General features: G+C 43.9%; 1 protein-coding gene across 7 annotated transcripts in view; it reads right to left on the reverse strand.

The window, feature by feature from the left end:
• CARHSP1 (calcium regulated heat stable protein 1) overlaps nt 1–12,310 on the reverse strand; it is an 81,761-nt gene that overhangs the window by 27,978 nt on the left and 41,473 nt on the right. For 6 of the 7 annotated variants that reach the window (XM_062588518.1, XM_062588519.1, XM_062588516.1 and 3 more), the window contains one exon: nt 11,793–12,070. The gene's annotated coding sequence lies outside the window, so the exon portion shown is untranslated. Of the gene's footprint in view, nt 1–9,962; nt 10,035–11,792; nt 12,071–12,310 lie in introns of those variants that run through there. The other variant, XM_062588520.1, reaches the window with a different exon arrangement.

A 12,310-nucleotide genomic window follows, 5' to 3' on the forward strand; every position in this document is an offset into this window, starting at 1 on the left:
ATGAGACTGAAAACAAGACTTCTTGCAAACCAGCTTAATAGACAGATGTAATGCTCTCTTGCTTTCCTCTGCCAGTGGGCATCTGTGCGAACCCTCCTCAGCCAACTTCCTGGCTGCAGCAAGAACTTGTTGCTTCTGAGCCCCTTCCAGTTGCTGCGTCAGTACCTGTGGCTCTGGAGGCTGGTATCTTTGCCAAGCAGCAGCAAGTGAAACTCAGCACACCATGAGGAACCAGAGGTGTTTGTCCCATGCCAGAAAACTTAATGCAAGGAGTCGCATTCAGATTTTTCTTTTAGTGAAAAGAGCCCTTCAAGGCCTGAACTAGCAAACACTGTTGGCAAGCAAAAGTTATGTTTCGTTAGGAGGTAAGTGCTTAATCAAGATTATTGTAAGAATAATTTTTAGTTCTTCACTCTGAAGCTGAAATTGTCTTAGTTCATTTCACTAAACTCTTCAGGACAAGCACTACATAAACTACATATTCAAAAAAATCTGGTTTTTTCTTTAAACACACATAACCAAACCAGTTGCAAAACTGAAAATCTTGCCATTGTATCCTCTGTCTAGTTAGAACTCCCCTCAAACCAGTCTTGAAAACACAACTAGTTCTAGTGAGTAGCTTCTTTAAATACATTTGCCTGGTTTACTATATAGACAAACCAGTAGCCACTATATGGTGTAATCAAAATCTGCAATTGCACTAACTGGTAATATAGTCAAAGTGACACACCCATAACTCACAACCTCTAAACTGCTCGAGGGACAGTAGTCATCTCAACACCTTAAACCTTTTGGAAACTACAGGTTATACAAATCCTCTGACACATCTTCTTGGCTGTCAGTTTAGAAAACACCACAGTTACTACTATTTAGATTTCTAGGGAACATTCTCTAGAGTCTCACAAATGGCTTACAATTCCAGAGAGTCCAGAGAGTCTACTGTAGGTAACATACCATACTTACTTGGCTAGTGAGCACACAGACACATGGAGAGTTTGATTGCTTTTACTAATTACCACGTGTACAAAAACCAGACTTTCTTGCTCAGCACATCTACTCTGCATTCAGAGCCAGTTACATGACAAAACACATTGTATTGTGTTTTACTGCTAGCAAAACTGCAACGCCAGCAGAGCCATTGGTGTGAGGCTGAATGCCATGTCGACTTATGCATCAAAAAAAGTATTTACGAAGTTCTGATTTTGAGACTGATGGTTCCAATCATGTGCTAGAAATGTATGGAAAAGAACAGACCTGTCTAGAATCACAGATGCTACTTTTCATGGCTATTGTGCTAATGCCCAAAAGCCAACATACATCAAAGCAAGAGAAGCAACTGGCAACATAAGGTTTTTAGAGAGGGTAAAATCCATTGATATAGTTGAAGAAAGTGGGTGAGTCTTTAAGCATGTAAATCCTTCAGGTATGAAGTTAAAAATGTGTACAAAAATATACATTTAATAAAATGTTGTTTTATTAAAACATTATCTAATTATATATAACCATATATTATATATTATCATTATGTATACTGTATATTATATATTTTAATATATTGTTTTATTAAAAATATTATTAAAAAATGTATTACAACAATCACTGTCCCAAACAGTTGTATCTGCTTAGATTACAAACACAAGAGGGAACAGCAGACGGCACAGAAACAGTGAACAGCACATGCAGCAACAGTGGGGTAGCTTGAGGAAAGATTATCTTTGATCCAATTTACCTGTTTCACCCTTTGCTAACAGTCCCATGAACTCAAGAGGTTCACCTTTTTCCAGATTCATTCACTGGGCGTAATTAGGAATCTCCCACGCGAGTAGCAACCCACATCGAGTAACAAGACTCACCAACAAGCCTTCAGGGCTGCTCTGCCCAATCCAACAGAAAGAGCCAAGAGAACGGCCAAACCAGGAAAACTGCACGTGCCAGGCAGGCTTGCAAACAGCCTGCAGAGCACCAGGGGCAAGGCTCTGACTACCCGACGGGGATGAGGCCATTTAGGGTCACTTTACAAGAGGCCTAACAGGTTACAGAAGAAAGGTCTCCCCCATCCCTGGCCCTGCTGGAACCGCAGGCAGGTTGGCCAGCAAGCAGAGAGGCGCTGACAGCAGGCTGGCAACCTTGACACAAAGGGCTGCAATCCAAAAAGTAGTTGAACTTCTTGTCTGCCAAGTAAAGCCAGACAGTGAGGGCGGACAACTCAGCAGGCCCAGCAGGTTGCTGCCCACAGCTCACCCACGGAAAATGCTGACGAGGGAGCATTATTTTGAATACTCTCTCACATGGGACTCCAGGGAGACCCGCACACGTGCTCCTGTGAGCAGGAATGGACAGCCTTGCCTTCAGAGAGCGGAAAGCAGTGGCACTTCCGGCTTGCACCTGAAGAGAGGGTTTGCGGAGTGCTCTTTTCTACAGTTGCCTCACTGACCAAATACTGGTGCATAGCTCATTCCTCCTCTGAGCAGTAAATGGCAAATGCATAAAGAGCCTGTACAGAAGGGATATGAATCCAGGACAGAACAACATCCAAAAGATGTTGAAGATCAGTCAGAGAAATCTTAACAGTGCCTTTGCTATTTTTGGCTAGACCAAAGTTTTCCATGCAACCTACTGCAACTTGTGTCTAAGAAACCATAGGTAAGATTGCATGTCTGCTTGCCTCAAGAGTTAACTGTAGATCCAGAACGAGTCACGTCACAGCGCTGAAACTGGGTATGTGCAAGTCCAGTGGGTTACCCCACTCTTGGTGGCCAAGAGATGCTTGGCTGCACGGCTCCCTGCCTGTGGGGTGACGGAGAGAGTTCATTCTCAGGCTGGGTGCCAAGGAGACCAAAGGAAGAGGCTCTCTTGCAGCCCACCCACACAACAATTTTAACAACAAATTTGGCTAGGATCCTAAAACCCAATTAAAGTGAGTGTCCAGCAAAAACTTCTCTCTCTACCAGGCTGTAATAAATGCTATGATAGCCCTGTACTACCCTTGCTTCTCGTTATTACTACTTTGCAAGGATTTTCAGGAGAGGTACAGTGACGTTGAAAGCCAGAGGGACAGAAGGGTGGGAAAGGTCAGTGTGTGAGAAACTGTGAAGCAGCAGACAACGGTAAGACAACACCAGTGACCCTGGGCCTCTACTGGAACTGCCTATGCAACTGCTCTTCCAGATTCAGACCCAGGCTGAGACTAGCATGAAGTTTCCTTCCCAAAGTCCCTGCAACTCTGCATAAGAGGCACTGCACCCCCATCTTATGTCTCAGAGGGGCTTCTTGCTGAATTCTAGCACTAGGAAAAAAAAAAAAAAACAAAAAATATGCACACAGAAGACAGAAGATAAAATTTACACTCTATAACTTCTGTTTTATGTATTTATGAGGGCAATTTTCAGAACACCGCCGAAGTCCTTGGGATAAGGCAAAGAAGCCGCTTTGCATGGAAACAAAGTGCATGTTCCTTCAGAAACTGAAACCTCCATGAGGATCACTTTTCAGACACACTTTCCCTAATGCTGTATAACAAAAATTGCATTCAGGTATCATTCTGTTCCCAATGTAAAAAGTATTTTATGCTTTTTTTCTTTTTAAGTCATCTTCCTACCACTTTCCATCATGAAGAGATCTTATGGAAAGACTATCAACATATTTCACAATCTCTGTTTTTAGAATTGCTCCAAATAGGAGAGGAAACAAAGTCACAACCTACAAGGCAGAACAAATTTTACCCTTCCTAGTTGCTATCAGCAGGGCTTTTGGGCTGGATACGTCATTGCACTGTACAGTCAGGCACTGCCATGCTGCGCTTGGTGGGGGAAAAAAAAAAAAAGATTTAATCAACCTTGTGGTTTACTTTAATCAAGTAACTGATGTAACTGAAAACATGCAATCCCCTTTTAGCAGTCTCTTGAAATCACATCACCAAGGGCAAGCCACTGAGCAATAACCACTAAGAAGGCAGCAGCTCATAAAACAACGTAGTCCCTATCGCTAGGGTGCCTTGGTCAATTTGACTGTCTGTGCAGTGTAAAGAAACTAAACATTAAACAAATATCAACATTAAGAAAAATTCCTCTCTAACTGGAAAGTCAAGCATTTATATTTTTTTCCTGGACACAGACTACTCTTTGTCTAGACAAATTCTTTGCCATTTGCTGTATCAAGGTTGGAAAAAGCAACACTCCTGGAAAGGTTTTAAGATAGAGTTGCACCTTAGAGAAGACAGCGTGACTTCTGAAGACACAGAGCTTCCCCCAAGTAATACGTGCCTCCCACCTATAAAGCTCCTGTGGCAGCTGCGAGTCTGTATCTCAACAGTCCCTTTGCCACTGCAGTACCTGGGCAAACAGCTGCTGCCTTTCAAGAGCAAAGGTTCACACTCTGATCCTCTGAAATGTTTTTAATTTTTTACTTTTAATCATCAAAAGTTCCAGTGGTAACAGGCAGCTGTGTCTCCACAGAGCCTGGCAGCCTGCTCTCCACCACGGGAAGCATTCACCAATGCTAACATGACACGTGGAAGGGACTCCACGCAGCTTGGCTAGATAGCAGCCCACTGCTGCAGCCACACTCTGCAGCACAGCGTGAGAGCACTCGTCATCACGCTGCCCATGTTGCACCAGCATTTCATGAGGCACACCATCAGCGCTCCAACCCAGTTTTACTTCCCACTACAGCTAACACAGCCCACGAGCTGCAATTCTAAATAGCCCCCACATATACTTTTTTTTTCCTTCTTGGGATCAGTCTTAACTCCCTGTCACTTCAGACAACGCCAGAGGCCATAAGCTGCCCATGAGGTACAGTGATAGATCAGTGGTTTAATATTCAGCGAAAATACTTAGTCAAGGCCCTCTGTTTTCTTTTCTCCAGCACGAGGCACTCTGCAATCAGATAGGCACAGAGCCATCACATCAGGGTAAAGACCAGGGCTGTGTAATGCAGCACGTGCAGTGTGCTTTTCCAGAAGACTGAAAACAGAGCCCTCCTGAGCAGCACTGTTCTCCATGGAAAGCCATCCAAGGATCTGACTGCAAGGTTACGTCGTTTTCACATGGCTTTTATCCCTCCACTCTCAGATCATCTTTCAAAGCGATGCTGCAGCTGAACACCCAAGTGTATCTTCCCAAATCGGCTGCTAGGTGAGATGTGCATTCAGAGGGAGGGCACTGAACAGAATTACCCAGACAGCCTGAGACAAACCCAAAGGCCAAATTCACGTTTACTATCCTTGAAATACCCTAGTATTTAAACATTCTTTACACAAAGTTCTTCCTACAGAAATGCAGAATTCAAGGTAAAAGTTAGATTAGTCTAAGAATTCCAACATTCACACAATAGATAGTATGTCAAAAATTTAATGTAATTTCCCTTTGACTACTACTTAGTTTGCAAATTGCATTAATATTGGAGCAGTCTCCACATGCTAGTGTCATTATCCCCAAAGTAATCATTATTTAAAATGAATTTCTTCAGCTATGTCATTATTTATCTGTATTTTAAATCATCCCAATTGAAAAAGAAGCCGTAGAACAGCCTCAAATAAAAGGTAAATAAAGAACTAGCAAAACTCTGCAATCGGTGAAAAAGACTGTTGCATCAGAGGAACCATTCAACTGAAATAGGACGGGATTTTCTAGGCTGTTTGAACCCTGTCCATCAGAGTGAGGTCAGCTTCCAAGAGCTGAATCTACACCTCATTTACCAGTAAGCCCTACAGCCGAATCAGAGAAGATGCAACTTGACTTGCACAATATTTTATGACTTCCTGGGGGGAGAGAAAGGAGAGCAAACAACACAAGTGTAATTTTAATGCATTCCACATGTCCCACAAATGGCAAAACTGAAAGCAAAGCAAGTGTCTTTCTACACTATGAAGAAACAAAGTTCCTATTCTCTCCCCAATACACCTTACAGCTGCAATTCGAGTGGAGATGGTGGTCTGAGAAGCTGCCCCTGTAATCAAATTGATTCCCTGTCTCTACATCCTCTTCTGTTCGTTAATGTCTTTTTTTCAGCCAGATCGGGGGGGAGGGAAATCATAGTTTTCCTCTAAAGTGATCTGGCTTATGCTTGTTTACAAAACTCTTGCTCCGCCGTAAAAGGCAGCTGTTTGTTCTCAGATGGGAGACTGTACAAGGAGAGCAATATTACAACAGAGAGAGCTCAACACAGTTTTATGGAGAAACATCCTTTTAGCTGCATCTGAGCTAAAGAGCCTGGGCAAAACAGGCAGACTGTTTATTGACTCATTTAGTACTATTCCTGATGGCAGTGGTTATATCAAACAAGATATATCCACATGCATTTTATGAAAAATGAAAATAGGTACCAAGAGAAAAATTCCAAAGCCACTGCCTAGCTAACAGAGGATGGCTTAGAGGAACAAAATTACAGCTCTGATGGAGAAGAAAGCAGTCTATGTCTACTACTGCTTCACCCAGGCTCTGAATTATCCACTACAACCCTCAAGAGACAACTCTGATAAAGTAATAAACAGAAATGAACACAACAGTTTAGGAGGCAGAGGAAATTAAAATTACTGATCTGTCCAGGGGCTGCCTTGGACATGACAAAAAGACAATATTAGACTGAGTTATAAAGAAGCAAAACAACTGTTTCTACCCTGCTCTAGAAGAGCAGAGAAAGCAATTAGAAAGCATTTATCTATCTATTTTTCATTCTATCTGTACTGTGCTAGGGGATAACAATCATGCAAACTCAAATCACTACTCTCCGCCTTTACTTTTTCTGTGTAGTGTTTCATCTGTTTTGTTTTGTTTTCCGTAACAACCTGTTGAGACAAGCAGGATATTTGAGTTTTGTTTTTCAAAATTGCTGTGCAAAAAATATATGGCATTTCATTCCTTTCTTCGTACTGAAAGACGGTCAGCTTTCTGTGGTCCAGCTAATCTCTCCGTTATCAGCTCTGCTGACCATCAACCATCTGCTGATTAAGAAGGCTGGTTCAAACACCAAAAAGGGAAGTGATCAGCATTCATACCGACTGGCTCCCCCTCCCCCTGGCTTGAAGGGGAAGTTGACAGGTTTTACACTTTTCAAATTCAATTTCTCTCCCTACTCTCTGGCAGGAATCTTCCAGACGAGTGGCAGAATAATCTCCAACTCTTGCTGCTAAAATTCAGAATATTTATCCATGTAATTTGAATGGTTACAATGTAATGACATTTTGTTAATGATCCTCAATATTCCTCTATGTTTTTACCAGTTTCTATCGCTTCCCTGTGAGTCTATTCCATAGCATTGATCCAGAAATAGTTCCTGATAAGTTAAGATTTAAATTTAGAAGAAAAGGTGAAAAAATAACAATTTTCTCCTGAATCTATCCCAGCCATGACTAGCCCATTGACTAGTTTCTCCTTTCTTGATCTTGGCTTATATTCCCAAACACATACACAGCTGTACCCTCACTTTCACACACACACACATAATCATGCCTTAATGGTAACTTGACCACTACAGTTTAGTCCTTTAAATCCCTCCTTAGAACTTCTGACCTCTCGTTCTTTCAGTACTAGCGTACGTCTGCTTCCTCTTCCCTCCAGACTATCTACACTTCCCTTGCAGCCATGCTCATAAATCAATGCAGCATGTCAAGGGAGAGTTCAGGAGCCAGCAGCAGACTCAGTTCCCTCTCACCCTACGCTTGCATACTGCTAACAGCCAGGTGCAGCAGTCAGATCCAAACCTAAGGACATCCCTTCCTTTTTTGCAAGACAGTGAAGGCCTTGAGTACTTCTCCACTTCACAGCTCATCTACCATGAAATGGATCTAGGGGAAAAGAAGGCTCTCTCTACTTGTACCATTACTCTATTTAGCACAGAAAGAGAGAGCAATCTTGGCCATTGCCTATTTGTGCTATCACCTATAAATAATTCCCTCACATCAAATGTCGTTCAAAAAACCACATTTCATGTGCTGCAATACCAATATGGTCTGGCAGTTTAGTGTAAAAAGACAAGCAGAGCTGCAAGGGAAAAGGAAGGTGCTGTTAGCAAACTTCTATCAAAAAAGGAGGGATTTACTAGTATTGGATATATTCACATTTATGATGCATTTAATTCTTCAAGTATGTATAAAGATTTGCTTCACCAGAAGTACAACACTAGCTAAACACAATAGTCATATAAAGAATAAGAAAGAAGTTAATACTACACAGCCTTTTTTTGGGGGGGGGGGCTACTTTCAAATTATTTCTACTCGACCTAAGGATTTCTGTGTATACATGCACACAAGTAAGTAAGACGCTGATCAAGATACATCCACGCATGAGCAAACTGCAGTGACACAGAGCCTCAGGGAGCTGGAGAGGGTTCTCGTGGCAGGACTGGGGAGCAACACCTCGAGGAGGAGAGAGGTCATGCCGTGGTGCAGCAGTTCACATCACACGCGGGCACGCAACGTGCTAATGGGGGTAGCCAGATGAGCACCAGCTGGAGCTCTGCTACGCCCTCCTACAAAGGGCCACTCACCAAAGCCATGGCTTTCTTTCCTTTTACACATTGCACACGGCATGTGAAAATGCATTTACCACCAGGGAACAGGAACACCTTTCCTGAGTGCTTTGATGCACTGATCAATTTGTTTATAAACACACAAAATCTTCATATATGCATACATTAAAAATTGGTTTTGATCCTTGCCACATGTTAGTAAGACCTCTTTAGAATTAATGCTACGTTAAGAGATACTGCCACAAATACAGTTGTAGAGGACATGCACTTCAACTGACACACAATATTAGCCATCTTACATTATTAATAATCAATAAAAGGAAAAGAAATGCATTTGCCAAACAGAACAGTATAAAAATCAAAGGTGAAGCTTAAGAAAAGTAGTTGCAAAAACCCACGAAGTCTCATAAAAAATAATAATCAGGAGCATCATGTCAAAGCAGCCTTTAAAATCCCTCAGACTGTCTTAAAGAAATCACAGCTGGAACTAGAGAAGGTTTTGCAAACAACATTTCTCAGTAGTAGTTCAGCTCTGTAGTTCCAATAAAAACACCAGGAAGTAACTTGAAATTCCCTCCATAAATTACTTTCAATCCAGATTTAAAGGCACAAATTCAGAAATTAAACTTGGTGACTTCTCCAACAAAGTGAAAAATGTGACACAGAGATGTACTGCATAAAAAAACAGTACAAGAAATATTTTTTTTCCAGATTTAGTGGATAGAGTTGCTAACTGTAACAGCTAACTGTTCATCTAACAGCAAAAGACTCTCCATCAAGATCCAGTAAAAAGTTTTGAAGCATCGTTCTAAATAACCAACACTGTTAGAAGCTTTTCCTTCCTAGTAGAACAAGGCTATTATCTAGCACACTTTGCCTTTGCTCGTGCTTTAGAAAGCAATGTTGAGTGCAACCATGACACAGCCCCAGTTCACAAGTGTAAAAAAGCACGCATGAAACAGACTAGACTTAGTAGCTTGAGTTAAACAAACCAACTGAAATGAGGGAAGATTTAAGCATGATTCACCTTGCAGCAGGCATATCGACCTTAGCTTTTTGTCCCCCACCCCCACCGAGTTACTTTAAGTCCTTCTACTCCAACCAAACTGGCTACTGATGCTGCCCACAGTGCACTTGCACAGGGGGAAGCGAAAGGGTCCTTTCACGGCGCTACCCCCCTGTTCCGTCACTTTTTATTCGGGGGAAGGGGGAAGAGGAAGGAAAAGAAAAGAAGGGGAAAAAAAGGACAAGGAAAGAAAAAGGAAGGAAAAAAAGAAGAAAAGAAGAAAAAGGAGGAAAAAAAGAGAAGAAAAAAGAGAAGAAAGAGAAGGAAAAAAAGAGAAGGGGTAAAGAAGAAGAAGGGAAAAAAAAGAAGAGAAAAAGCAGACGCCCCGAGCCCTCCGGGCGCCGCACGTCCGGCCGCGCTCGGCAGCCGCCCCGCACGCCCCCTCCCCGCGGGCGCCCCGCTCCCCGCTGCGCCCCGCGCAGCTCACCTCGGGCACGCTCGGCTCGGCTCGGCGCGGCCCGCTGCGGGCCGGGTGCGGGCGGCGCTGGCGGGCGGGCAGCCGGGCGGCCCGCGCTATAAGGCGGATGGGCCGGGCCGGGCCGGGCCGCTCCGCGCCGCGCCGCTCCGCCCCGCCCCGCCCCGCGCGCCCGCCGCTGTCGGGGCTGCCGAGGCAGAGCCGCACGGCGCTGCGCGCTGCGCGCTACCTGCAGCGCCCCCGCGAAGGCACGGACACGGGCTGCCGCGGGCCCGGGGCCCCCGCTCAGCGCTCTTGGCAGCAAATAAAATGACAATACTGAATTAGAGCTTTGGGGTGTGAAATGGGGTAAAGAAGGATTATACGGTCAGAGGAGCTGGTGAACCCTTGAAGGTACGGAGGAGTAATCCTGGTAGACCTTCCCGATTTTTCCACGCAGAAGGAATGAGGAAGTTAGCTGTGGTGCAAGCTGATGAGAAAACCCAGTACTCTAGTAACATCACTTGCCCATATTCGGCATCTCCTGTGCGAATCAGGGCTGCGTGATCTGCCACAGCAGGGCCTGAAGCGGAAGCTGCAGCAAGACAAAGGATGAGAAGGTCAAGTACAGCGATGAGGACAGAGTCTCAGTGCCAGGGGCTTTATGAGGAACATAAGGATCACTGGATGATGCTAGATCAGAGTCATCATTGTCTTCATCCAATATCTGGTCACTAGAGACCAGTGTCATCCTCAGCTTCAGAGGAAGGGTAATTCTCTTGGTGCTCGGAAGCTGATTTAAAACCAAAGGAAGTGCATCTGCTTACACCAAAAATTGACTTTGATCTTTGTGGAATATGTAAGTTACACACATATGTGCCCATGGTCATTGCTCACCAATGACCTCACTCTCTGAATAAGATAGTCTCCTGGAACTAGTGTTATCAGTGCTTTCATTTATGCACATTTTTCCTAGCTGATGATAAAACACAGTATTTTAAAGCATGGTTTAAAAACGTGGTTTAGGCACTGTATTCTTTCTGGTTCTTTTCTGTTCATACATAACAGACAAAGCAGGTCCTAGCATCATTACAGAGGCAACTGTATAGGAGATAAAATTATATGCTCTTTTAGCGAACCTTGGCCACGTACAAACGAGTAATGTGCAAATTACGCTCTAAGATCCAGAATATAAAAGAGGCAGCGCAACATGAGGTAAATCAGCTTTCTATGCCAACCATAATGGTCTTCCTCTGAAGTACCTTATCCCTCTGTCCACCTCTGTTCCACACAAGTTCTTACCTCTTCATAGCATGTATAATGATGAAACTAATGAGTTCTCCTCAGAATGTGAACCTTATTCTTGGCATTTTTGTGTTTTGTTCCCTGTAGCCAGACTGGGTTTTTTATAGGTAGAGGAAGACAGAAGGGAAGCAATACGTAAATAAATGACGTTTAGAAAAACTCCCTTGGTCATACTGTCTTGCATTAGAGCTGTGCCCTCCCCCGAAGTTCAGCACTCAGTCATCTCTCTTTTCCCTTCTCTCCTTCCTCTTCCCCAAACATATATGCACAACATATGGGACTAGTCCACAGTCATGAGATTGGTTTTCAAGATTAGATCATGGATTTTAGGGACCCTCCCATGTGTGTACATGCATGCGTGTTCTGCATCCCAGCTGTCACAGCTAGGAAATGTGATTTTGGCTACAGTTGTTCTCACCAGCTGCTGGAGACAAGAGAGCTTTCAGCTTCCCCTGAACTCTGAGCTTTTAACAGACTCAGCATCTCATTCCCCTTCCCCTTCCCGTTCACCGAACGACTAGTACCGACCTGTTAATCATCTTCAGCACATGTTCATACCTTGCTCGCTCTCTCTGTCTCAAGCTTGAAGGAGCTGCTGCAGGGAAGTGTGTGCTCCTTTCCCAGGATACAGGCAGGCCTGGGCAGGGTCCCCAAGTGGCTGTTTTGGGGATGGGATGGCAAAGCGCAGACTTGCAGTCAGGAGCAGGACTTGGGCTTGCCTGAAGCTGCTGGGTTCCCCTGCCTCTCTCACGTCCTGGGGATGGCACTGGCTGATCCCTTGCTCACCCAAAATGGCTTTGTGCTGTTGCAGGGATCAAGAATTCCCCTCAGCAGTCCTGACAGGGAGAAAACAGGAGGATTTCTTGAGAGCATAGCATCATTATACCATTTTTCATTCATTCAAAGTATTCAAAGTGCAATTACTTACACAACTGAGTCGAGGAAATGAGTGTGTAGGGGGGAAATGTATCAGCTAATGTGATTCATTAGTAAAGGTGGGTGAAATATGTCCCTGTGCAGCAGCTAGGATGAGGTGACTTGAACAGGTCTTAAAAGATGAGACTAGTGCTGGTGGG

The sequence above is a fragment of the Rhea pennata genome, chromosome 15 (assembly GCF_028389875.1).
Source record: "Rhea pennata isolate bPtePen1 chromosome 15, bPtePen1.pri, whole genome shotgun sequence".
NCBI lineage: Eukaryota > Metazoa > Chordata > Aves > Rheiformes > Rheidae > Rhea > Rhea pennata.